This window comes from Sciurus vulgaris (assembly GCF_902686455.1).
Source record: "Sciurus vulgaris genome assembly, chromosome: 9".
Classification (NCBI taxonomy): Eukaryota; Metazoa; Chordata; class Mammalia; order Rodentia; family Sciuridae; genus Sciurus; species Sciurus vulgaris.
This window is the reverse complement of record NC_136469.1, coordinates 5,551,666-5,578,377: the sequence shown is the minus strand read 5'-3', so window position 1 is coordinate 5,578,377 and position 26,712 is coordinate 5,551,666. Positions and strand designations below refer to the sequence as shown.

General features: G+C 45.6%; 1 long non-coding RNA gene across 1 annotated transcript in view; it reads left to right on the top strand.

The window, feature by feature from the left end:
* The window catches only part of LOC306669519, a 111,497-nt gene extending 87,550 nt beyond the window's left edge, over positions 1–23,947 (top strand). Inside the window, exon 4 of the long non-coding RNA XR_013766142.1 lies at positions 23,848–23,947. This is a non-coding gene — a long non-coding RNA (uncharacterized lncRNA). The remainder of the gene's footprint in view (positions 1–23,847) is intronic.
* The last annotated feature ends 2,765 nt before the right edge of the window (positions 23,948–26,712 follow it).

Here is a 26,712-nt window from a genome sequence, read left to right as displayed (position 1 = left end):
AAGCATAGTGCTAAGCACCAAGAAAGCAAAACAGAAGAGTACCTGGCTCCTGCTAACGGAAGACGTGGAAAAACTGAGAACAGAACGCAGCTTGGTAAGTGTCAGTGCTGCTTTTGTAGGAAATGATTCTAAAACCCCTCAAGTAATATAAAGTGGTAGTTTTATGCATTTATACCTTCTTGCTCTGGAGCACACAGAATCAGGTTTTTCCTGCACCCCTCAAAAGCTAGAATGAAGCCTTCCCTCTTCCCAGTTTAAGTTAGTATCTCGGGGAAAGACCAGGAGGGGAAGGGAGGGAGGGAAGATTGGTTTTTTAGATGTTCAAAGACAAGGATTCTCGGGAGAAAGTGGAGGAAGATATTTAGAATCGGATAGGAAAGGAGCCTAGCAAGCGTCAAGTGTCATGATCAATTTCCCAAACGCTTAAGCTGTAGAAGATGGTTCACATGTTGCACAAACTGTTCTCTTGCTAATACAACAACCCTTGCACAGTATTTGCTATGGGTTGAATTCTGAGTGTTTACTCACTTCATCCTCACAACCCAACGCTGCCAGTGCTGCTGTTGTTCACATATTAAGAGAAAACGACACGGAGCTAGACTTCTGTCCCTCTCCACAGTCTGTGGATCTACCCTGTTAGGCCGCCTCTCTCCTCAACATGGAATAGTCTCAATGTTCAGGTTCACCCTGTGCTCAGACAGCATCTTAAGATAAAGTGCAGTTGCCAAAGTGATGTACTAGCTGGGTGCAGTGGTGCATGCCTGTCATCGCAGCAGCTGAGGAGGCTGAGGCAGGAGGATCACAAGTTCAAAGCCAGCCTCAGCAATAGCGAGGCACTAAGCAGCTCAGTGAGACACCAAATCTAAATAAAATACAAAATAGGGCTGAGATGGGGCTCAGTGGTCAGGTACTCCAATCCCTAGTAACCCCTCCTGCAAAATGATGTGCTAATATTGATTATTCTGTGTTTTAAAGTTGTGGAGCGTGGGAGCTACAGCACGGGCGCCTCCCACAGGGACACTCCTTGCTGAGGCGGAAGGGCCACATAACTGCTCACAGAGTTACCTGATGTCCAGGAGACTGAGGCAGCCCACCTACCCCTAGAGGCTACCTGTTTGACCTGAGCAACAGAGACTTTATGTGCTTTGAACATTTTCATTAATTTATTTAAGTATTATTGTTTAAACAAGTATTTTCTTATTCCAAAGGTTTGAAACCAAGAATTATTATTCATGGATTCACTCTGTCTTTAGAAATTATCTCCATACCTACAACAAAAGTAATACAAAATCAGAAATTTTCAGGACCTTACATTAAATAGAGTGAAATGTAGTTCACCTTAACGTACATAATCGTCCTATTTCAGGGGATCAGCAAAGCGCCATCCTAACTGAGCACACCCATCACAGTGCCTCAGAAGCTCGGGTGAATTTAGGAACCATCAACAGACATGTCACAGAAGTTCTTTGAGAATCTAAGAAGCTGTTCTAGCACCTGGGAATCTAGACACGTACAGATCTGACTGTCTTAAGGAGAGAAGATAGAGGGTCTTCCCAGGAATCCATGGGAGAGAGAGCCAGGGAAGGTTCCTGAACATACTTCTCTGTGTGTATTTTGTTATCCTCAGTACAAACTTATACACCACTATCTTACATCCCTTTAGAGGCCTTTAAATATATTTAGTGCTAACATTTACTGAGTACTTAATTAAATGACCAGTCATTTTCTAAGTACTTTATAAGCATTACTTTTAAAGTTCTTTAATTCTTGAGGGGGGGAAAAGAAAGAGGTATATGGAAGTATAATCCCACTTTCCAGATACTAAAATAGACCATTAAGTAGTTTATATAAGATCACACAGCTGCTAAGTAATGGAATATTTTCAAAATACTTAACTGACACTTTCTTATAATGTACTTTCATTAGTTTGAAAACATGAAGCTAGTTTGTCCAAAATTGTAATAAAGTAGAGCTTAAATTGTGACCAGCTTAACTTATTTGAATAAAGTCCATGACATACTAAAAATATGGCAGGAACTCTTATTACTGGAAAAGCCATGTTATGCTGGAGATGTTTTATGAGAAATTTTTCTGCTGGAAATACAGCAGTTTCATTTTTTTCAATATAAAATAAGAACACATGGCTTGAATTTAGGGCAGAGCATTGAGACAGAATCTGCCCTAATTTTTTGAGATGTACATTCATCATAACTCAGTGACAAAATTGTGTCAACAAACTTCCTACAGTTCTAGGGTGTTTGCTACTTTATTTTTTGTGAAATAGAAATCTTATTCCTTTTTTTTTTCCATAAATGACCCAACCGTGCTTAAGTAGTTTAGCTCCGTAGTATAAAGGTAGAGAGGGTGAATTTACTTCTGTCCCTCCACAGTTCACAGGAGACACATTCACCATTATGATGCAGGACAGCATAGATGGGCGCTGTTGTTCAACTTGGGATCTTTCGACTCTCTGACTTGCATTTTTGAATCTTGATTTGAATCATTTTCTGAGCTGGCAGTTGGTTGCACCCCTTTGTGATGCGGGGCCACAGCAAGGTGCCACAGCTAGCTCAGCAGCATCCAGAAGGGTCAGACTGAGTGCTCTGGAGGGCACTGGTTGCTTTTATCTTCTGGGACAGATGTTCAGTAAGTTACACGAGCTGGTCAGCACTTGATTATTATTACAATAGGTGACTGTCCATGTCCTGAGTGTGTTTGAGGCAGGCCAGGCCAAGCTGTGGGGCTGGGCACCGGAGATGTGTTCAAGGTATTTACAGCTTAGGGTATTTTCAACTTACAGTGGATGTATGAGGAGCTCCATCGTAAGTCAGGGAGCATCTGTGCTATCAGGCAGAAAGAAATGCAAGGTTTTTATTTTCCTAATCTAAATTCAGTGATGATGTTCATTGCTTTCCTTAACCTTCATAAGGCAGAGCAGTGTGCTTTATCACATGTAGAAGGGAAACGACAGACCTCTTTAGAAACAACATGGCAGTTTTCTGAAAGAAGTTGACTGGCCTTTACAAATCAGTGTCCACAGAAGCAGCCTTGACACTCTCGATTACCCAAGAGAAAAGGAGAAAGGTGACCCAGCAAACCCTGAGGCCTGAGTGTTCACAGGAACTTCGTTGTACAAAGTCAAATGTCCATCAAGAGTTGAACAGAGGAGCCAATTGTGTGAAATACGAGCCTTGGGCTACTACTCAGCTACAAAAAAGGAAAGTGGTGGGGGATCAATCTGCATGGTCGATCCCAGGGAAGAATGTTAGATTCCCCTCCCAAGAGTTCAAAGTGAAGGAATTGCACAGAAAAGGCAAAGCAACTTTCAGGACAGAAAAAGGATTCTTGGTTACTTGTGGAGGTGGCATCACAGGGAATGTCTTTGTTACTGTGCTGTGTATTTATGAAAACTTACCGAATAGTACGATTTAAATATTCATGTCAGTTGCACTTAAAGCTTTACATTTTCAAAGTAAATGAACAAAGACGAATGTGAAGTCAGTAACTTAAAATCTTTCTCAATTGTCTCCACCATCTTGCGTGTGGAGCCGTTTGCCCTCTTGGGATCCTTTCTAGAACCGACTTAGGCTTTTGCGTTTTCCCAGAATGCAGGGACAGCTGGGGCTGCCTGATGAATGCGGTCTCAATTTTTTAAATGGATTTCTTTAACTTGCCACAAGATTGAGTGACAAATATGTTCTTCTTATAATTTTCCTGTAAACTCTTCCTAAAGTGGATATTTAATACCCACTAATGAGAGAAAACTGCATTTCAATAAACCTCCATAGCTGACTTTCTTTGCCATAAGATTATTAAATTTATTGATTGTTCTTTTCCAGAAAGCCAAATTACTGCCAATTTCCAGAAATGGACCGATTGTACTTGCATTCTTTTATGAACTTGTAGAGAAAGAAAATGACTACACCCAACCCCAGAATCCCTGCGTCTTCTTAGTAGCAGCCAGAGGATCACCCCATGAATCTCGGCCTAATGACTCCTCCTAAGACTCCTTAAAGCCACGCTTCAGTAGCCGGGACACGCGTGAACCAGGACTGCTGAACTACCAGGACTCAGGAGCCAGGGCGCCACCCAGTGGCACTTTCCCAGTTGATCTTAGGGTTTTAAACTGAGTGGATTGAAAAAAGAAAAAAAGTAAACCTTTAAAAATTTTTAAAAATAAAACTGAGTGGATTGAAGGCATTGCTTTTATTTAAATTGTTTTAATAAAATTATAAAATAACAACTATGTTCCACTGAAAAAGTAATATACAATACATTTTTAGTTGCCATCATTCTTCTAATTAGGCACCTTACTACTACAGCTTTTAATGCCGTGCTTTTGTTTGATTTATGCTAAAAGGAAAGAAAATGGAGATCATTTTTTAGTGGTCAGGAAGTGGAGAGATGTATGATAGCAGTTTCTAAAATGGGAGTCCATTAACGAGTCCATATACTCTCTAATACTATGTCTTGAAGGACTTAGGAGAGGAATCTAGTGATTCTATAGTATAAATTATACAAAGCAGTGATTTCATGATCATGGTTTTCAGTTCTCCCTATAGGAAAACGTTGGTTACCTGCCACACCTGGGAGGCTTCTAAACACTGCGCAACTTCTGAGCAGCGTCCCTTGAGCCTAGGGCCAGATACTCATCCTCAGTTCCTTCCATCTGTGCTTCAATTGCTCCTGATGTCCCCTCACCTCGTTGGCCCACACACAGGTGCCCCAGAAGGTGCGGTTCCCAGCACTCGGTTCTCCTGGCTTCTGTGACCTCAGCTGGAATACATGGACTTCTGTGTAGTAAGAGAGGGAGTGATGAAGGGGCCTTCCAGCAGCCCTGGAGCAGCCTGCTGGAGGATGGCTCCTGGGGGCTTTCCTTAGCCCTTGCAGAACCAGCGGGGTCATGGAGCTCACACACAGGCTTCCTGGGGCCAGGGTGTCAAGCTCTTGTTAAGTGGTTTAGCAGTAGAGGCTGCAGCCACTGCCCCTCCCTGAGCCCAGGCAATGCTGCTGCTGCCTTCAGGTGTGTGTGGCCGCTCCAGCTCATTGGGCAACCAAGTGCAGCCACCACCCTGTGATGGCATCAGAGGATGCCTGGGGTACGGTGGAGAGGGCACTCGTTGGTATGATGTCTGCTGTGTGGATGGAGTCCCTGCCAATCACAGGTGGTTGGCACAGACTGTGTTTCAACAAGGAAGGAGACTTGTATCCCTGGTATGTAATGTTGCACCATTTTCCTTTTGAGATACAACATGGACATCATGGGCGTGTGTGTGAAAATAAATGTACGCAGCTCTGCTCACCAACAGCTTGGGAAGGGCACACCTCCCTCAGAATCGACTCTGGAGTGTGTTGACCATCTTGGTGGAAGTGAGGGCCACCCCTCTGCTTTTTAGGAAGACCTCAAAGTTGCACACACATCAGTCACAGAACTTGAATGTATTTATGATCCAGGAAGACAGGGACGGTGCCTACTCTCTTCCCTTCCCCCCTCTTTTTTCAGGACTGTAACAAGGAAATTGAATGTAAATAGTGCAGGATGAACTAAAACCGTGTTCGCCATATTGAGCACATATCCAATGATGTTAGGAGTCATGTAAAATGTAATCGTGTGCATGTGTTCTGTGGGACACACAGGAGCCATGCGGTTCCTACGGTCAGTGAGGATTTCAAATGAGAGTTGAGAAGCACAGGGCCTTGGACATGGTTGCCATGGAGATAAATAGGCAGTGTATAGAATTCCAAACCTAGAGGATTACTTTTAATAACTTCCATGAAGGAGCTGCCTAGTGTCGCAATTGATAGCACGTGCTCTGGTACTGGGCTGCCAGGTTCAATCCTTCCCTCCTACAGGTCGCATGTGCATCCTTGGGCAAGGTTATTAACTTTCCTCCACTTCATGTCACCTATAAATTCATAAAACAAATGTAGAGGTGGATGAGTTACTACATGACTGAAGTCGATGGAGAAGCGTGTATGTGTAAACACACGAGATCGGTAACATGCATACAGTGAGTCATGATCTACAGTATTTGTTGTCCCATACACTACTTGATGTTTTAATTTTTGTTATCTGTTCTGCAGAACACAGCGTTTTTGTTCATCTGACCGCTGTGTATAATAACATTCTCTCAGTGCTTAGGGACGGCCTTCGGCTTGTTCTCCATCTTCTTGACTCAAACAGTAACGCACTGTAATTCCTCTGCATGGACTAAATTGTGAAGGACAAGATGCTCGCAGCTGCTTTGATCGGAGGTGCCTCGTGTCATGGAAGCCTGCTGTGAAAACACAGAAGTGAGAATGTGGGAGGCAGAGGGACACGGCTGAATTGGAGCCCCCTGTCCTGATACGGCTGTTCTACTTCTGTATTCCACACTGGTCTAAATGTCCTCTGTCTCTTTCTGCTGACAGCTGGTTGCTTTCTTCCAGCCTTCTCGTTCAATTCAAGAAACTGAGAACAGCTTTGCTAATTATCATTACCTCTGAGGAACCACTTGGGTAATACCCCCCACCATGGCCAGTCCCAGGGTGGCTGGGCCTCACCAAGGCCAGCTCAGACTTGACTGTGCATCAGAATCACCTGGAGGGCTTGTAGACACCCAGAATGCTGGTCTGCCCACAGTTCCAGGCATAGGTTTAGACTTTGGCTTGAGCGTTGGCACTTCTGAAGGTCCTGCTGATGGGCATGGTGCCAGCCGATGGGCAGGGTGCCCCATGCTTGACCTTCAGAACACTGTGATAACTCCTTCTCCAGAAATAATTAAGGCTGCTTCCCTCTGCAGTGGGCGATGTCGAAGAAGCAATGTCCTCGGAAATAGAAGTGGTTTGGCACAGCACCAAGTAAATCATACCTCAGTAAAGCTGATTAAAAATCAAGAGCAGCAGAGCCAGGAGCCTCCTTCCTGCTGGAACGCCACCGAGCTGCGCAGTCAGGCAGGGTGCCTTCGGGCATCCCTGGTTACCGAGGCAAGGCCCTTCACCCACTGACACCCTTCTCACCTTTCTAGAAGTGACTCTTCCACTCACACACTCCGTAGTGTTTATCAGGTGCATCGGGCACATCTAGAAAGTTCTCCAAGATTCCAGAATCCTCTGTATTCATCTTAAAAACAAGGACAAGAAAGTAGCATCTTGCGAGTCATTTGCCAGTGAATACTGCAGAAAGACAAAAAATTACCTTTAGACATGCTGGTGGTTCAGGTTTATGACAGGCCATTTGAGAGCAGCCTCCTGTCCTCCTGTCCTAGGCCCCAGCAGACTAGACCAAGCCAGGGGACGCTGGCTCTAGGGGCCTCACATTCAAACTGATGTTTGAAATGGGCAGTTTTCACAAGAGGAGGAGATTTCGGTGCCCGGGCCAGCGTAGTGAGCAGCGCCTGTTTCAGCCTGATACGGGAGGGACCTTCGAGGTGGGCCCTCCGTAGTCTCTGCCCTTCAGCCCCTTTCTGCCTGTGGGACCGAGCCCTCTGCTGAGCGCAAGAACGGCAGAAGCATCAGGTCCAATGTGCATGGTTTTGCCTTTCGCTCCGGGGCGCCGTGGCTTCGCGGTTGACTTACTGCATCAGAGTTGATTTTATGGCTCAAGAGGCACCCATTTCTGAGTAGAAGTCATTCTCCTCATTGACGATTTTAGGAGAAGCCAGTCTGTGAAACAGGAAGAGACAGAATCCTTCTGCTTGAGGCACACGCGGGGCGCAGCCCTGGCCGCAGGGCTGCGAGGACGCCTCAGGACGGGCCAGCGGGGGGTGACACTGGGCGCTGGAGGCTTGGTTTCCAAGGCCACGCGAGTCCAGCAGGAAGCAGGGAGCAGGGCAGCGGCGACCGGCAGCCTCAGAGTCCACGCTACCTTCAGATGGGGATTTTTCCTTATTTACCTTGAAGTGTTGAAGTAGGAAAACCGTGGAATAAACTGAAATGTGGTTTCTTCTGCGCTCTGTCACCAAGAAGGTAATCGGGACAAATGCCTTCCAGGCCACAGAATTACTAAATGACACTGTCGGGAGACCTAGCATAGACTGCAAGTAAATTCTTAAGGTCTCAACCAAGATTACAGGCGGAAAACTCAGTTTCACTCTGTCTTTCTTGATCGGTCGGTGCTGCACAGCTTCTGAGGCAACTCTCGTTTCCAAGCTGCCACGACCTTCGGACTGACTTGTTTCTGAAGGTGGAGACACAGACCCTCAGCAGGGTCGCAGCACAGGCTCCCGAGAGCAGGACGCTGCCATGAGTTCAGAGATGGCTCGGTTTTATGCTGGCACCCTGCGTGAGTATTCGCACAGGGAAAGGCTCCATTCAAATGCACGCCGTGGCTGTGAGCACGACTCCCTGATGTGATGACAGGGAGCCGCTTAGTGTGTACGTGAGAACAGGGAGGATGCCGCGCATCCGTGCCAGAGCAGGAGGGCACTTCTGTGTGGGGCGGCTCAGGGTGTCTGAAGGCTCTGCAGTCGTTAGCACAGCCCGGGCGGTCCACCAGGAAGGGAGTGAGCTCTGTGGCCATGTGTAGCAGCTGCTTCTGCCTTTCTCCTCTTCTGCATTTGGAAGCCATTTTTAAACAGAGAAGGCCTGTGGCTGGCTTCAGTGCTCCGGTCTCAGATGGAACGTGGGGCAGAACAGCATGCCCGTGGCCTCGGGACAGGCCAGCTTCACACCAGACCCTCCAGTCCCATGCCTCCAACTTCCTGGTGCATCTCCCCTTCAGAAGACCCCAAGGGACCTCATGACCCACTTGCCATCAACCTGTCCTACTCCCTGTCCACCCCCAGCTTGGCCTGTAAAATCCTCTCATGAAGCCATGTTGCTGTGCACCCAGCAGCTTCTTGCCCCTCCCATTCTGCAGTCACCCCCAAGCATCTTCCGTCTGCAGCCAGAGCAACCGTTTAGCACAGGTGCTAGCAGCGTCCAGTGCTTCCTGAGCTGGCTGGGAGTGTGCAGTTTCTGTGGACTCCGGAGTCTGAGCTCTGCCTTCTCTGGCCTTCTTTCTCACTCTGTCTCCCTGCCAATATGGAAGTCTTTCCTTTATTTGAAGACATACTGTTCTGTCTCCTCTCTGGGTGATAGCACTGACTATACCTTTACCTAGAAGAGTCCATATCAACTCACTTGGGGAGTCCTGGCAAGCTTCCACCAAGACATGTGCACACACATGCGCACACACGCACACACACACACACACAGAGGTTAGGTCTTCTGATTATATGACTTTGTGGCCAAAAACAAATTGTGTTTGGGGGCGTCTGTAATCCAAAACATGCTCTGAATCAATATTAGGCCATGGATTGTGAGGTGTGTTCTGGTCTTCTGGTCTCGTCTTAATGCTCGATTACTTTTCTATATTCTCACCACTCCCCATTTTTTAAGCCATTGTCTGACTCTTGGAGCATTTTAAATACTCTCATTGCAGTAAATATGGACAAAGGGCATAAAGGATCTACAGACATCTTCAGAGCGAACACGGCCACACTGTATGCAGCCAGGGCACTGGACTGCCCCAGGCGTGGGAAGCGCACAGTGAGGGGGCCGGCTCTTCCTGCTGCTGGGGGAAGCTGGCCACAGCCTCCTGTGCCGAGGCCTATAACCTGCTCCCCCATCTGCAGTAGTCTGCAGTCTCCTTACTCCTGTGGTGGTGCTCACGAGCTATGTCCTCACAACCCAAGGCCGCCTAAAAGGTGTATATGGCCCCAGGCAAATCTATTTTGAGGGGTTTCTATATAAATAATTGAACTAAGAACAAAATTCACAGGTCCATGTAAGGTATAGTGATTTGCTGAAGAAAGGTAATAATAATGGAGAAAAAAATAATTGCTGTTCAGTCACTGCTCAGGATTCTCCATGGTGTCCATCTCTTCTTTCAGACCCGGCTACCATTCCCTCCCCTCCTCCTCGGCCTCCCTCTCCTCTCTCTTCTTTGTCAAGGACAATGCACTAATCCAGCTCATTTCATATCTCCCAGACCAGAAAGAGTAGCAAGGTGCTTTTATTACCTCCCAGGAGAACATACATAAACGCTCTGCAGTTCCCTAACCGCGCTCTTACTCCGCCCACACGGACAGTCATGGGGACGCTCTGTCCACAGTGCTGCCAGTGGTACTGGCCTCCGGTGGCTCTCCCAGCTCCCTCCATGGCTTGCTTCCTTGTGTATGCCCATAAATGTGAGTGCAAAAGGGAATGAGAGTTCATTCTGTCACTTTATCTTATGAAGTTCATAGCATAACTAGTATAGTGTTCTTCCAGCCATGTTTCCCTTGACCTCTTTAGGGCTTCATTACTATATTCTTAGAATATGTCGAGGTTCAATGCTGACTTTACCCTCCACTCCCACATAACACCCCGGGTTGGTTTGTGCTGTAGTAGCAAAATGCCTGAGACGGAGAAGATCATGAGCATCAGAAATTGGTCTTCTCACATTTCTAGAGGCTGGTAATCCAAGATTAGGGTTCCCTCCCTCCTTGAGTCTGAAAGGCTGGTGGAAATCCCACTTTTTGAAATCCTTCCACTGGCCCTGGTGGTGGAGTTTGGGCTGCGTGGAGTAAATTGCTGTGTGCATTATTAATCTTCATTCAAGGAGCAGGTGTTTGCTTGGCTTTCCTTAAGTCAAATGAGCACGTTCTATAATAGTGCAGAGGAATCCACTGAAATTCAAGGGCAGAAACGTGGCCGGGCCATGCACGGAACCAGCACTGATAATTGAAACTTGGGAGGTGTTTATTTCAGAGTTTCTGGTCTGCACTCCTTCTGCATTTACTTTGTCTCTCTGAAGACTGTTTCCTTCTCCTTCTTTCACTTGGCAAACCAGGTTGCACCCTGGCAGTACAACCATGTCCAAGTTGGAATGCCCTAACCCTGAATACCCGAGCGTTGGATTGGTTACTGGTTGCTTTGCTCTCCACACCTGGTCCAGTTAACTATGTCCAAAGGATACTGTCCATGACTGCGGAGATCATAGTCACATACTGCAGAAGTGTGACATCCAGGCCACGTGCTCTTAACAAAAGAGGAGGTCGTTGCAGAAGGGCCTCTGGGGCCCCTCTGCATCTGCCCGCCCTAGGCTCGCCTCATTGGACCACCAGAGCCCCAATTTCCAGGTACCAGAAGGTTCTAGAAGGTCCTAGCCACAACCAGGGCCTCCAGGTTTTCACAGCCAGCTCGAGAGTCCACTGTACTGTTGTAAACCAAAACTCCAAGTGTTCCAGTTGTTTTCATCTTACCTGTTTCATGAATTATTTCTTTCCTTTCAAAAGGATATGAAGAGTTTATCTGTTAGGTCTCACATATCATTCTATTTCATATAGCATGCTAGTAATCTCAATTTTATTTTTCTCTTTTTATGTCACCACCAGTCGGTTCAAATCATATTTGCGATCCAAGACTCTAGCACTGATCCCAAATAGCTGTGTCAGAACCCAGCCTGTTCTGTTCTTAGCCAGCCCGAGAATATTGCTCCTAAACTGCTCCCCTCCTGTCGATCTCCCTCTTGACGCCAGGGAACTAGTTTCCTTCAGATTCACTCTAACATGCTGAGAACTGTCAGTGCGATGGGCTGGGCCAGCCTAAGTCATGACCACCCCGCTTGCTACCCGCCCCCTAATCACTTCTTCATTTCTTGTCATGGTATGGTCCTAGCAGCCCATCAAAATTGCCGGAAAACAGGCCCAGCAAGGGCCCATGGCTTTCACACCCAGAGAAGGACGAGATGCTGTGCCTAGACGAGGCTTGCTAGTCGCCTTCTCTGAGACTGCATGTGTGAGAGATCACCCTGCTGTGGTCTCCTGGTAAAAACCCGGACGAGCAGGCAAGGGACGGTGGCTCTCCAGTGCCTTAAGGTAGAAGTCTGCCATCGGGAGGGCTTTCTCCACGCCCCAGTCTGCTAGAATGAAGGCTAGAATTTAACTGGCCTTGGGTTCCTTTTGCTTAGTAATAAGTGAGCCTTTTGATGCTATTTCATTGTATCAAGGCAATGCAGAGTTTGGCATCCTCTGACTGCCTTCCCCCACCCTCCCCTGCACCACCACAGCCTGGGAGTTTGAGGCAAAGATGGGAAGACAGGCTGCAGCAGAGCGGCTTGGTCCTGCTGGGTGCAGACTCCATGTCTGTGCGGGCCTTCCCTTCAGCCTCTCTTCATTTTCTCTCCTCTCCTCTTCCCAGATGTTAACATTTCTTCCAAAAGACCTGTTCTCTCTTTGCCAAGCCTTCCATACATCAGACTAAAGTAATTTCTTGAACCCTGGGGACTTCTGGTTAAGTTTTAAAGATTTTTTAAGCAATCCTCCTTTTTAATTTGTTTTCCCTTTTAGTAGTCAATAAAGAGATCAGTTTCTCTCTCCTTCCTCTCTCATTCTTACTTCCACCCATGAAGACATTAATTTGGCACTCATTGTACACACTGTATACCTTCTAACTTGCAATACCTAAATCTCATTTTTTCCAAAACCCTTTCAGAAGATTTTCTTATTTCAGGCATGCATAGATCTTCACAAAAGCCATAGAGAGAGCAGGTCCTATTTTGCTAAAGAAACATGTAATACTGTATTGAAATTTAATCTTTTTTGAAACAATATGAACATTTCATTTCTCGGTGCATCCACTAGATGGCAGAATTGTCTTCTGTTTAAATTTTTATGAAAAGGTTGCTTATCACAGAGTCACTTTTCTGTAGCTCACATTGTGTTGTTACCCTTCTTTCCAAATTGTGCTCTTCTGATGCTCTGTAAATTAATTGTGAACAAAATAATCCCAAAAGTGATGCTCAGCTGAGTCTAAGCTGGAGCTATGCACCTTGCTAAAATTTGCCTTAGGATCATAGGCACATATAGACATTATTAAATAAAGATGATAAAATGAGTAATATTGGTATGGTACAATAAGGGCAGTAAGACCACTGAGAAATTAGATTCTAATGTGCTAGATATTTGTGTTTTACATGATTGACAAACTTCTATAAGCTTAAGTAACTTTAACTTTGAAGGTCCAAAAATGGTTGCCAGCATCTTTCATTTCTGTTTCACTCAAAGTAAAAGAATGTGCCAAACCAGTATGTGGGGAGGGTAATTCTATTTCTGAGTCAAATTACCATCCAGAATTTTCTGTCCTTCTTGTTTACTAAATAAATTATTTGGATTTTTAGAAATGTGGTTTCTTTTAAAGGTGAAGCATTACAAAATGAAATGTCTTGATTATATCCATAAGCAATGGTAAGGTGAGTAATAGTTTGGCTTTTCTAGTAAATAGAATATATATTTAAGTTTCCAAAGCCTAAAATATTTATTTCACTGTTCTTTTGAATAAAGTCCTGCCAGGGTTTCTTAATTTATAATTCTAGACACAACCATAGAAATATATGCCACTCCCCAATAGCAATTCACTAATTTGATTTAAATGTCTAATTTGGATTTAAAACCGGGCCTGACAAAGCGCTGAGGATGCTGGCGCCCAGGTGGACTCCCCGCAGGCAGAGGGGAGCGGATCCAGAGGCAGGCGTTTTAGGTTTCAACCGCAGCGTGTGAACATCTTCACCTTCATTTAAGAGAAGTTCTGCTGAAAAAGGCATGGAATATTCCAGGATTAAACATGGGTCGAATGACTATCAATAGGTGTCTAGTATCAGAAATCCATTTTTGTCAATGACAAAAACTGACAATCTAATTTGGTAAGATCAAATCAGAATTTTGTTGCAACAACTTTGAAGCCTCATCAAAAAGTGAGCGTGTTTGTCCGACGTGTCATTTCAGCCTGTGGCTCTGTCGTAGCCTGCAGCTTCATCACGCCTGGCAGAGAAAGGGAACGAAAGCGGGAGGTTCGGAAGCATTGAGAAGACGAAGGAGTGCGCCTGGCAGCAGTCCTGGGTGCTGCAGGGGCCGGAGGAGCGCCGGCTGCCCACAGAGGAACGTGGACCGCACCTGCCGCGCACAGCGAGGTCCGGGCTGGAGCGCCTCTTCCGGTTCCGGCTGCGCACTGCTTCTACGCAGCCCGGCTCGCGGGAGCAGACGGAGGCACTGCCTTACACTGACTGTGGGGCGGCGGGAAGGGTACAGTGACACGTTCTTTCTGGGTGAAGGGAGAGTTAGTAAATAACTGTGCAAATATTCAGCATTGCTGTGGGGGTATGAAAATAGCTGCAGAGCTTGGCCACGTGCCTGTAAAACTTTATTTACAAAAAACGGGATTGGCCCTCAGGTATACTTTGCTACCCTGACTCTGGAGATTTAATTAAGAAAACTATCAAATGTACTTAGCCTTGTTACCATAGTTACCATACCGGCCATTAGATCTCCAGAACTTACTCATCCTGCACGACCGAGGCATCCCAACACATCCCCATTGTCCCAACCCCCGAGCCCAGGCATTTGCCAGTCTGACTTCGGGCGTACATACCAGTGAAATCATGCAGTGTCTGTCTCTTGGCGCCTGGCCTCTTCCCTGCATTGCCTTCCAGTCTGTCCAGGTTACGCAGGACGGGCTCTCCTTTCCTAAGGCTGAGTGGTGTGTCCGGGTGTGTTTATGCACCTCGTGGTCCTTACCACTCATCTGTCAATGGACACATTGTCTCTGTGCTGGGTACTGTGATTAATGCCACAGTACCTGTGGGAGCAAAGATGTCTCTTTGACCTCTAATTTCATTTCCTTTGGGCATGTATCTGGAAGTGGCACTTCTGGGTTGAATGGTAGCTCTGTTTTTAGTTTTATGAGGAACCTCCATTCCCTTTACCATAATGGCTATAAAAATTCACGTCCCCACAACAGGAGCCACATGTTCTCTTTCCCCGCCTTCCTGCCAACTGTTGTTCTCTTTCATGTCTCTGAAAACAGCTGTTCGAGCAGGGCTGGACTCCTGTCTCATTGTGGCTTCGACTCACATTTCTCAGATGACAGGTGATACTGCACACCTTTTCATACATTTTCTGGCCATTTTGCTATTTGTATGTCTTTTGAGAAGCATGTATTCAGGTCGGTCGCCTCTTTAATTCGGTTATGTTTTCTTTCATTGAGCTGCGTGAGTTGCTTACATATTTTGGCTATTAACTCCCTATCACATGTACAGTTTAAACACACTTCTTTCCTGTTTGCAGATTGTGTGTTTCCTCTGTTGACTGCTTGCCTTGCTGCACAAAGCATTTTGGTGGATGTAATCCAACTTGTCCATTTTTGTTTTAGTTGCCTTACTTTTGGTGACACATGAAAAATACTCTCCAAGACCAAAGGGAACAAGGTACCCCATATGTTTTCTTCCAGTAGTTCTACAGTTTCAGGTCTGCATTTAAGTGTTTAATCCACTTTGAATTGACGTTTATATACGGCATGAGAGATTTTAGTCATTACATGTGGTGTGAATATCCACTGTACCCGACAGCATTTATTGGAGAGACTCTCCTTCCCCATTGTGCTTTCTTGGTCAAAGTTCAGTTGACCATGAGTGGATTTACTGCTGGACCTTCTGTTCTGTTCCTGTATGTCTGCTTTATGTCAGTACCATCCAGTTTTGATGACCAAGGCTTTATAATGTTTCAAAATCAGGAAGTGTGATGCCTCCACATTGGTTCCACTTGTTCAAGATTTCTGTGGCTATTAAATGAATTCTGTGGTTCCACATACAAATTTTAAGAATATTTTCTATAACTATGAAATTTGTCACTGGAATTTAGACATGAGTTATGTGGAATCTATAAATTGTTTTGGTTTATATTAAAATTTTAATAATATTAATTTTTCCCGTCCATGGACATGCGACCTCTTTCCATTTACTTGCTTATTTGGCAAAACCTTTATCAATGTTTTATAGTTTTCAGGGTATGCATTTTTCACCTACTTGGCTAAATTTATTCCTTAGTATTTTATTTCCTTTGATGCCATCATAAATAAAATTGTTTTCTTAAATTCTTTTTGTTGTTAGTATAGAAATAAGTTTTTAAATCCTGCTGCTTTACCAAATTAATTTATTAGTTCTAACATTTTCAATGGATCATTCAAAGTTTTCTCTATATAACATTCTGTCATTGCAAACAAAAAGTTTTACTTTATTTCACCCCATTTTTGAGGCCTGTTATTTATTCATTTATCACTGACGATTTGTTCTGTTTAGCACTTCCAGTTGTTCACTGAATACAAGTGGCAGGAGTCCAGTCTTGTTCCCTGATTTAGAGACAGCGTTTTCAGTTCTTCACCACTGAGAGCTGTGGATTTGTCATGGATGATCTTTGTTATTTGAACTACATTCCTTCTATTCCTAATTTGTTGAAAGCTTTTATCAGATGGTCTATCCTGGAAAACATGCTTGAAATGAATGTGTGTTGTTCTGCTATTGGATAGAATGTTTTGTAATAAGTCTTTTGGGAACATTTGGTCTACAGTGCTTTTCAAATCCATTGTTGTTGTATTGACTTTCTATCTGGATTGTCTATTCAACTGCTGGAAGTGGAGCATGGAAGTTCCTTGCTGTTGTTGTATTGTTTCACTTCATTTCTCTTAAACAGTTAGTTCTTTAAATATTTAGCTACTCCAGTGTTGGGTCCATATTTATAGCCTAAATCTTTTGGCAGGTTTGAGCCCACCATCATTGCATAATGACCCTTGTCTCCTCTTACATTTTCTTAACTATCTTTTCCAGTAGAAATGCAGCTGCTCCTGCTGTGTGCCTAGAAGACCTCTCCCTATCCCTTCACCTTCAGCAGTGAGCACTGTCCAAGCTGAAGCGAGTCTTGCAGGCAGCACCTGGATCCTCTTCTGGCCCATCCAGCCCTGCCTGTCTTTTGGTTGGAGAATTGAATCCACTTGTTTAAACCAGTCGGAGGTAGACTTCCTATTGCCACTTTGTTGTTTCCAGAATCTGCTCCTCTCCTCCTCTCTTGCTGTGTTTCCAGGCTCCCACAAAGGTGTGTCACCACCAGTGATAAGTCAGCAGTAAGAAAATAGGGAGCATTGCAAAAGATTTTTATCATCCCCAAAGAAAGCTCCGTAGCTTATGCAACCCTAATTCTCCCCAGTCCCCGGCAACCTCTGACTTTTTGCTTTCTGTCTCTATGAATTTACCTCTTCTGGATATTTATTAAAAATGGAATCATAAATAAAAGAAAACAGGGAGAATGTCATTATTGATTTGTTCTTTCTATTCAGCAACTATTTACAAAAGCTTTTACAGGTAAATATTGGTCCCAGCCCTATGGCTTTTCCTCTTATTTAAAAGGGAATGCTCTTTTTTAAAGCTGAATTTATACTCAACAAAATAATTTAAATCCACACTTAGCAGGTTAGTGGTTTATGAGAGCAAGCGCTCCCTGGAGAGTTTTTTGATGAGTTAATGGCAGATTTCGTGCAGGGTAGTTGCCGGGAGGAAGCAGCTGACTACACAGCATATAATTATAGATTTCCCACTTTGCAAGTGACCTCGGTGTCGCACGTAAACCTGTCACAACGTCTTCAAGACACATCATGTGATGGCAAGATTAATATTCTGGACCCAAAAAAGGTATTTTCATAAGACTTGTTGGTCTAGTTTTTAAGGTCAGAACTACTTTGGGGAACTGTGTTTCCTGTAGCTGCTCCAGTTTGGAGGTAAATCAGCTATTTGCAAACATATAACAAAAACAAATTGTAATGGCCATCTGATTTAGGTGTTAGATGATCCACAGGCGGGGTGTGGTGTGTGTAGTGTGTGTGTGGTGTGTGTGTCCGCACGTGCGTGTGACGTTGATGAGTGGGTTGATACTTCACCTGACTTTGGATCTTATGTGTAGTCAGGTTAATGGCTTCCCAGCTGTGTCACTCGTCTGGATTCCAGGCAGAGCCCTTAGGGACTGTGACGCCGTGGAACAGGGTGGAAGGGCTTCCTGGGCAGGGGTCTGGGTCACTTGGTCCCTTCTCAGTCTTCATTGCATTTCCGCAGATGCTTTCATTTGTAAGGTAAAATCGGTTGCCAGGAAGGTTTGAAAGCCACTGTGCTAGCTAAGCATTGTTTCCATCCATAGGTGAGAACCTGACTTCCATGTATTGTGGAATGCCTTTCCCCCAAAAGCCGTCTTTTTTTAGCCACTCTTCAATCAGAAGGACCCATTTTTAGTCATCCTTGAAAAAAAAAAAACACTTTATTAAGTTGTCTCAGATATTTTGTTTTAATTTCATGATAAAGTCATTGAACTTTTAATTCAGAGGGTTCAAATGTGCGATTTCTTGATTTTTAGTTTTTAACATATCTCTTCCGATCTTATATACTTTTAAACATGCTTATCATCAAAGAAAGCTCTAAAACTGAGTAATTGTTTTAAGAAGTTGAGTGCCCATAATTATTATGCTTTTATTTCATAGCTAGACGGCTGCATTGCTTTCCTATCTCTGGTCTGGGTGCTTCCAGATCCTCCCCTTGTACCGCCCCCAGAACAGTGCCTAAAGGAAAGCCCAGCGGTCACCCGTTCCTCAGGGGCCAGCAGCTTTCAGAGCCTGCAACGCTATCCACGCAAGTCTGCTCCTTGGCACCTCCACCCTCAGGTCCTGCCACTCCCTGCCTGTGGGCCTGCCATCAGACTACCAAGAATGGTTGGCCACCTGCTGCGCACGCTCTGCTGGAGTGCTCAGCGCATGGATGGAACCCCAGAATTCCAGTCCCATCATCTTGACATGGGGCAAGATAGTCAGCTACCCAGTTTACAGATACGTGTGTTCATTTGTGGAGAAGGAGACGTGCCACTCTGTCCAGGCCACTCCGAGAGGACTACAGCATAGACTTCCCTCTGGAATAGCTGGAAAAGTGGAAGGCATTTCTGTGTGTCTGTCCATAGATAGGTATAAATAATTCACAGATATTCTCAAAATGCAATTTGGATATCAGAAAAATCGATTGCATACAACTGTAATATCTGTGAAAAGAAAAGAAAGCAATACCCATGATCACCTCAGTATTTTACTGAAGCTGCGACTTGGGCCACCGTCTCAATCAGGAGGAGCGGCCCTGAGTGACAGCCACACCCCCAGCCCTCTTGGTGTGCTGGGGAGATAGAGTGGAGCCCGGGGAGGCTCGGCTGGCCGAGGTTGGTGGGACTGAGAGCCAAGCAAAGGGTTGCAAGTCTGCCCAGGGTGTCCTCGTGACCGGTGGGACACTAAGCTGAAATACCCATGGAATGTACTTCCACGATGCTGAACAGTTCCCAGAACAAGCCGTGGCTGGGGACATTCTGGTCTGGAGAGCCAGTGAACATGTCACAGGGAGAGGTCTCATCTCCCCTCAGTTCTCCTGTGAACTCCTGGCCTGGATGTGGGACCCAATCAACGAGAATGGGTAACAAGAGAAAAGCTTGGATGTTTTATGAAATTCCCAGGTATATGGCGTCTCCACAGGAAGCATGGTGCTCCCTCACTGTTAGACAAAGAACAAGAACTCCGTGAAGGGATGATGGGACAAATGGAAGACTACACCAGAGAGGTGACACTTGGGATGCAACTGATGGCGGGTGGGGGGCTGGTGGAAGGCGAGGGTTGCTCAGAGCGTGCCTATAGGGTTGATGGCCGCCCACAGCCAGTCCAGTGATCAAGACGTTCTCCAGCCTTGGTATGTGGAGCGCATCCCTCCCTCCCAGGTGAATGTCTGTGGGTCGCTAAGTGGCAGGAAAGTCAGGCCAAAGGGCTCTTCCTGAAGTTGCAGTTCTTTAAGCAATTTTAGCCTGAAGTACTCGATATACACTTTGGCCTATTGTGAGATGGCTGTCCTGAACTCCTCAGGCATTCCTCAGATGCCAGGAAAATCTTGTCTTGGTACTAGGTTTATGTCAGACCTCCCGCAGGTGTAGTCTAGTTCTGTCCCACAGCAGCAGCGAGAAACAATGGTCAGCAGATGGATTAATGATGGCAGCTGGTCTTTACAGCACGAGAGTCATCACTCTCGTGCTGATACATGAATAAAGTCCTTACTGTTCATGAACAAAAGTAAGCTATTTGAATGCCAATGCCACTTTAAAGATCTGTATGAGTCTGAATTAGGAATAAAGGCCAAGCAACGTTTTCATTGCTGCCACTCAAAATACGATTCCTTTGACCTTAGCACGCTTTGAGGGTGTGATTTGGATCACAAGTTTAACACATGAGTGTGCATTCTTATTCTTAGGTATTTATAGAGGCAAAATTTTACTTAAGGACATTGAGCAATTAATCCTTTTACCTCCTGAACATCCAAACTGTAAAGACTAGACCATGAATTCTTATTCAGCATCTCTTCTACTTGACAAATGATTCATTTGTACTGTTGTACCTGCTGAAGACAAGAGGTCCCTTTGAGTTCCTCACTAAATCCAGGGGACATTGATGTCAGCTAGTACTTAAGGACACGGTTCAGTCTTCTCATAGAGAGATGATTCTTGAAGTGTGGTCCCAGGCAGGCGTATCAGCCCCATCGCTGCACAGGGCCAGAAACACTGGGTAAGCCCAGCAATCGGAGTTTGGACCTGCCTTCCGGGAGACTTTGACGCATACTTGGAACTGCTCGGTCATTACTGATAAATGCTTTGTAGGCAGGGTCCTGTTCTATGATCCTTTCCGTGTTCTCTTAGTCCTAAATCAGCCACCATCGGCTTCCCTCAGAAGAGACTGTGCTGAATCTGCACCCCCCCGGGGTGCGACGTGAAATGGTAGGGGGTGGGAAGGAACCCCACAGCAGGTGAGATGCTGTAAAGCAGGAGCGAGTTAGGTTCTGGAAGACTGGCCCGGGACATTCGTGTTGAACACCCTACCTGGGATGTGAGGCAGCACATTTCAGAAACAGGCACGAGGGAGAGAGGAAACTGGTGCTGGAGGAAGAGAAGTGTCTTGGTAAGTCAGACCCAGGCAGCCTTTTCCCAGGGCTGGACAGGAGGCTTTCCTCGAGGGTGGCCTTGCTGAAGGTCTCCCTCACCAGACTTGCCCTCAGCATCGCCACATGGATTCAGGGAATACACGAGACCTGACTTTCAGATGCCGTCTTCCAGGCTATTCGCACGTGCCCCTTTTCCAGTCACCATGGGTATGTTGTCCTTACTTTCTAGGTGCTTCTGAAGAGTCTGACTCCAGCACTCACTGTCTGCACTGTCTTCCAGTCCTCCTGCCTTCTCCCTGACTTGTAATTCTGTTGACTTGACATTTGGGGACATCTCCGGTGGGTGTCAGTGACTCCATCCTCGCCTGTGCCTGCTTCTTAAGGCCCGTGCTGCTGCCCCTGGGTGGGGCCGTCTGCTCTTCCTGGAGCACTTTCGCTGGCCTCTCCAGTGTTACCCGCCTGCTCTGTTCCCTCCAGGTCCCTGCAGCGCATGCCACATGGTTCCTTTGGTAGGATGTGAGGGCACCTCTCGCTCGGCCTCTCTCTCGGAATTTCTCCTGCAACACCTTGCTGTGATCACACTTACCCGTTCATGATGGCGAGTGTGGCACGATGGGAATCGAGAATCAGTTTCCAACACAAAAAATTAGAATTACAATATCTGCTTCATATACTTCTAAAAATAAGGTGAATGACAGGAGTGACCTGTCTGATGATCTGGTAAAAGATACTACAGTGAGCAGACATTAAAGAATAAAGAAATCCCACAGGGTTTAGGAAGTCTTTCTTCTAAGGCTTCAGAAATGCTCCTGTCCAGCTGGGCAGCCTTTTAATAGTTTGGCTAGGTGTCCGAGCTTTCCAGGCTTAATCAAACGAGGCCTGCCAGGATCAGGGGCTTGCTAGCCCAAAGCTGCAGGTCAGAGGACATGTGTGGTGAGCTTTCTTCCCTGGGAGCATGGAGTGGTGTCTGATGGACCCCTCGAGGTGAGCAAGCACGTCCTTAACTTGGTGGGCTTCAATTGGTGTTAGAATCATTACACTGCATGTGTCTGTATTTTTTCCTTCATTTCCTTGTCTGCAGATCTTAAGGATTTTGACATCCATCATGTAACTAGCCAGGTATGACAGTGGCCTGTTTGTTTTTCTTGTGGTTAATTTCCTTCTTTGAGTTTTTTGAGATATTCCTTTATGAAGGAGTTTTAGTTTTTAATTCTCATAAATTTATCTAAGATAGGAATCGATCCTTTGCTGTGGGTTACAGTGTTCATACATGAATGGGTTCAAGAAATTGATATTGTACAAATAAGCATCAACCAATTAAAATGCCCTTGGGTCAGATAATTCTTTTGCCATTTTAGAGTAAAAATACGTAAACCAGGTACCCACCTTTGTACTTTAAAAGAAAAACATGAAAGAGAGAAATAAAAAGACATTTAGGCCTATTTAACAAACACACCACATAAACAGAGCACATTTGACAATATCTCTATAGAGAGTAAGTTTGTGCCCCAAAATATGAACCTATCTGTCCCTCACTCTCAGTTTATTTGTAGAGCAATGAAATCACTTAATAAATTGCTGCTGGAATCCCACTTGGCTGCTGGAAAACCTTCAGTGTTACACTTTAAAAAAGTAAAGGGGAAGCAAATTGAACAACCTCTAAAGTGCTCAGTAAATAACAAAACAATGGCCCGCTGAGCAGGCCTCGCCGCTGGACACTGGGCCTCTGTGCTCCTCCAGGGTTGTGACCACACAGAAGATTTTGGGTAAAACTCCTCCTGGCACGAATTTCTGGACAAACCTCAACACATAAAAGTCAGGAAAAGAGGTTTCTAGACCCACCCTGGAGCTTGCGTGACCTTGGGAACAGGCCCCTTTTCTGAACGCCGTTTTCATGGTTTGCAACTTGATGCTTTGGTCTTAGTGACATCCTGGGCTCCTGTGGCTTTGAACTCCTGGCCCTGTTTCCCCTGGCCTGCTTGTTCCAGCCAGTTTGCAGAGGAACCCTGAGTCCTCTGTCCTCCCTCTCCCTCTGGCGGCTGATTTACGAGCCAGGAGGAGAACACAGGAATGAGCGGGGCAGGACGGGAGAGGGAGGAGGAGGAGGCTGCCTCAGCGCTGCCCACCTTCCACCACAGATGAAGAGCGAGGTTTGCACTGTTCCCTGAGGGCCACCCTGAGCCAGGGTACCTTCAGGGGAGAGCGACTGGACAGGAGCTTCGAGATCCCTTGAGGCGAGCCAAAGCCTGCTGAAGGAGGTTGGGCCTAGGCAGCTGTCCTGGGATGTGAGCGTCGGGCTCGATGACACAGAGGCAAGCGCAGCTGGTGTTCTGAAGATTTCTCGTTCACAGCTGCAGTGTTTGGATGAGTCCTCGTGAGTCCTCGTAGGTCCTCGTAGGTCCGCGCAGTGTGCACGGTCAGCTCGGGCCTGATCCATGGAGTGTCCTGTTCAGTGGGTGATGAACATTCACTCTAAGATCCACATGGAGAGTTTAGTTTTGATCATACTGTATTCAACATGGCAGATCATATTGACTTGAGACAGAATTGGGGGTTCATGGAAGTTTGGATGTTTATCCTTTGCACATGTGAAACATGCTCCCCATGTGGAAAAAGAAAAGTTTACCCATACGTTTTAGAACCTGTAATGAAATGAAATGGTGGCTGTAAAAGGCATGTGTGGCAAAGTGTCTACTATTTGATATTTGATGAGCATCGTGAGTGAGATGGCGATGGGAAGGAACGTTGCCCAGTTCCACTTAGATTCATCTCCAAGCAGAGTGACGAAATGCTGAAAGTGTCACCCCTGGACCAGGACAGCCTTCCCAGAGATGGCTGGACACTTCTCTGAGGATAAGACAGCGTGCCCAGTCAAACCCTGCGGGGCAAATGGAACGAGGTTCGAGGAACAGAGATTTCCACTGGCATTTTGCCGCGTAGGGTACACAAGGCCTTCCCGGGAAGGTGCTGAGTCTGGCTCCTAGATTTACTGATTTCTGATCCAGTTCTACCATCCAGAAGTGACTTATGAGTCGCTAAACCATTTATCACTGTTTTTTTTTGGATGTCCCATAATATAGGAGAATGAGACAACTGGAGGAGAAGTAGGAAGGGAAGAGAGCGCAAGGCCACGTGAACACCAGCTCCTCTGTGTTAGAGTGCCATGGACCCGGAGAATAGCACATTTTAAAAACTGGGTCTATATGTGTCTTTGTCATTTCATAAAGTACTATATGGAAATCAAGAATATTCTGCACACTGAATCTTTTCCATGGTAACTTGTTTGCTTTTCAAAGAACATAGTCATTTGAGGGAATGTTCTGGGCCTGGACATTTGAATATCCTGCTGTGGAGTGCTTCTGTCTTCACCTTGGGAAGTTACCCTTTCAGTTTGTGCATTGAGCAATCACACTGGAAGAAGAGATCTGTTAAGTGTGCTGTGGCATGTGGCATGTGTTTCATCAGGCAGAACAGGTCTTTCAAGTATTTGAACTTCAGTAACTTAAAAGCAAGCCACATGGAACTTGGTCTGGGAATTAAAACGTCCTCTCTGTAACTATTGGTATTTCCTGGCCTGCCCATTTCGTCATCCTGTGAAAGCATTCTTGCTCACTGAGCTTCCGTTACCTGCAGCACGGGGCTGAATTGCAGAGGTACCACGTCCCTGTCTCTTCACTGACCCTTGGTGCACAGCATGCTCACCCGCGTGGGACATAGGTGACAGACATAGGACATTAGATATGACATTATCTGTCATTGAATCACCTCCATCAGTGAGGTGAAAGGCTCCTTCCCCATCAGATCTCACACCCTCGCTTTTCCTGAGACTCCTCCAGTTCCACTGTATTCCTGTTGCTCCGGATCTGCACGAGAATAGCGAACCCAGCCACTCTGGAGCCTCAGCTTCTTCAGAGGTTTTCTCCCCACCACAGGAATGAGCCGGAGTCTCCATGGTGCACTTATTAAACACAGCCCAGGGCAGGATGCTGTGGCCAACTACGTTGGACACTGAACATCCAGTTCACAATATTATTGGCAACCACCCCTGAAGGTATTGTTAAGGTAACCATGGAGAGGTAGTTATGGAAACGTAACGTAGTTATCTTATACTTGGGCATTTTTAAATTAAAATTAAAAGCATAGCTTTTCATGCTTTGTGAAAAGTTGGTTTCACAACTCTGAGTTTACATGAAACTCAATTCCTTTGGGTAGAACCCATGTTAAGACATAAGTCATTTTTTTGCAGAAATCTTTTTAGAGAGTCTAAGAAATCTATTCTGAACCTCAATGTGAATCTGTCTTCCCATTAGACATAAAGTTTGTCGAAACAAATGGAAAGCCTTGGCCTCTGATTATGGTTAGGTTAATGAAATCTGGTAACAATGGGCAGCGTTTGCTTCCAGACAGAACCCCAGGAACTTTTTGGGGTTTTGATTTTTTCTATTCTGGTTTTGTAATGGAATTTGTAATGAAAAACCATAAAATCTAACATAAAACAGGAAAATAAATAGAGACAATAGAATTCTAACTTTGTTTTCCATTATTTAAAAAAAAAAAACAAAACTGGATCACAGCTATAGAGCCGTGTATACTAAAAAGACATGGGGTGCAGGAGGGTCGCAGGATGCCAAGTGCATCTGTTTCTTAGTCTTCTCAGGTGGGTTTCTGCAGGTATTATGAGGCCTCAGTTCTAAGACACATCCCATTTCATTTCATTGTTTTTCTGATGCAAGATTTCATGCCAACAGCCCACTTGCAATCTCCAACTAATAAGCCCACACCAGAGCCTCAACTCTCAGAAAGGTAGGAATTTATTGGTAAAGGGGAATTTGGAAGTGAAGGTCCAACCTGTTTATTCTACAGATAGAAAGTGAACAACCAGAGAAGTGCAATGAGTTGCTTATCATCACCCAAGAAATTAACGAATTCAACAAATAGTTCTTGAGTCAACGGTGTGTGTCAGGCTCTGCCAGGAAGTTACATGAGACGGATGAATAAGATAATATACCAGAGGAGAGACCCCCGCACTGAGTGCTGAGCTCCTGGGCTGAGAGTGAGGGCCAACCATAATAACCTCTAGAAGGGTACCTCGCCCACGGGAGGCAGTCAGGGAAGGCTGAGCCTTGCCTGGCGAGTGCGAGAGGAAGGGCCTCAGACAAGCCACAGCGTGGTGGTAGGAACAGCCAAGCTCGGTGATGGGCATGTGGAGAACTCAGGCTGCAGGGGAGGCCGAAGGAGACGCCTGGGCCATCCTGAGGAAAGCCGACCAGTCTTACCAACAAGCTGCACGTTTTGATGCCTTGGGGAGATTTCCCCCCTTTTAAATATCGTCGCTTCTCCTGCGTCCGCTTACTACGCTCTGCGTGTGAGCCCTTCTCCCCAGGCTGTGAGGTGGAAGGCCATTTCCAGCCCACTTCTACCTGGCTGTCTGCTCTCCACTTCCCCACGCGACACGCCTGGATGCAGACATACCTAGGATGGTTCTGGCTCTGGTTACTGGGGACTCGGCTTGGTAGCACCACACAGCGGGGCCTCTTTCATGTAGTGGTGCCTTATGTCTCAAGATGCATTTTGTCTGGCACTGGTACAGCCGCCGTGATTTTACCTTCTTTAGTATCGTAGCCGTATTTTAACCCTATCACTTTCAAACTTTCTGCACCCTTACTTTAGAACAGTAACTACAGGCATGCATACTATTATTGACTTTAATTTCATGTAGGAATACATTTTCCATCCTCTGAGATATCATTATATTGTTCTGTACATCAAAATATTTTCATATTTATCCACATATCCTGGCAACCTAATTCTTTTTATATTTCTCTCTATTTTGAATAATGCTTTTTTTCATTTGGAAAACTTCTGCTGCTTGAAACTAGCTCAACTTTTGTTTGCCGGAAATGAATTTATTTCACCCTCATTCTTAAAGGATGCTTTAACTCATC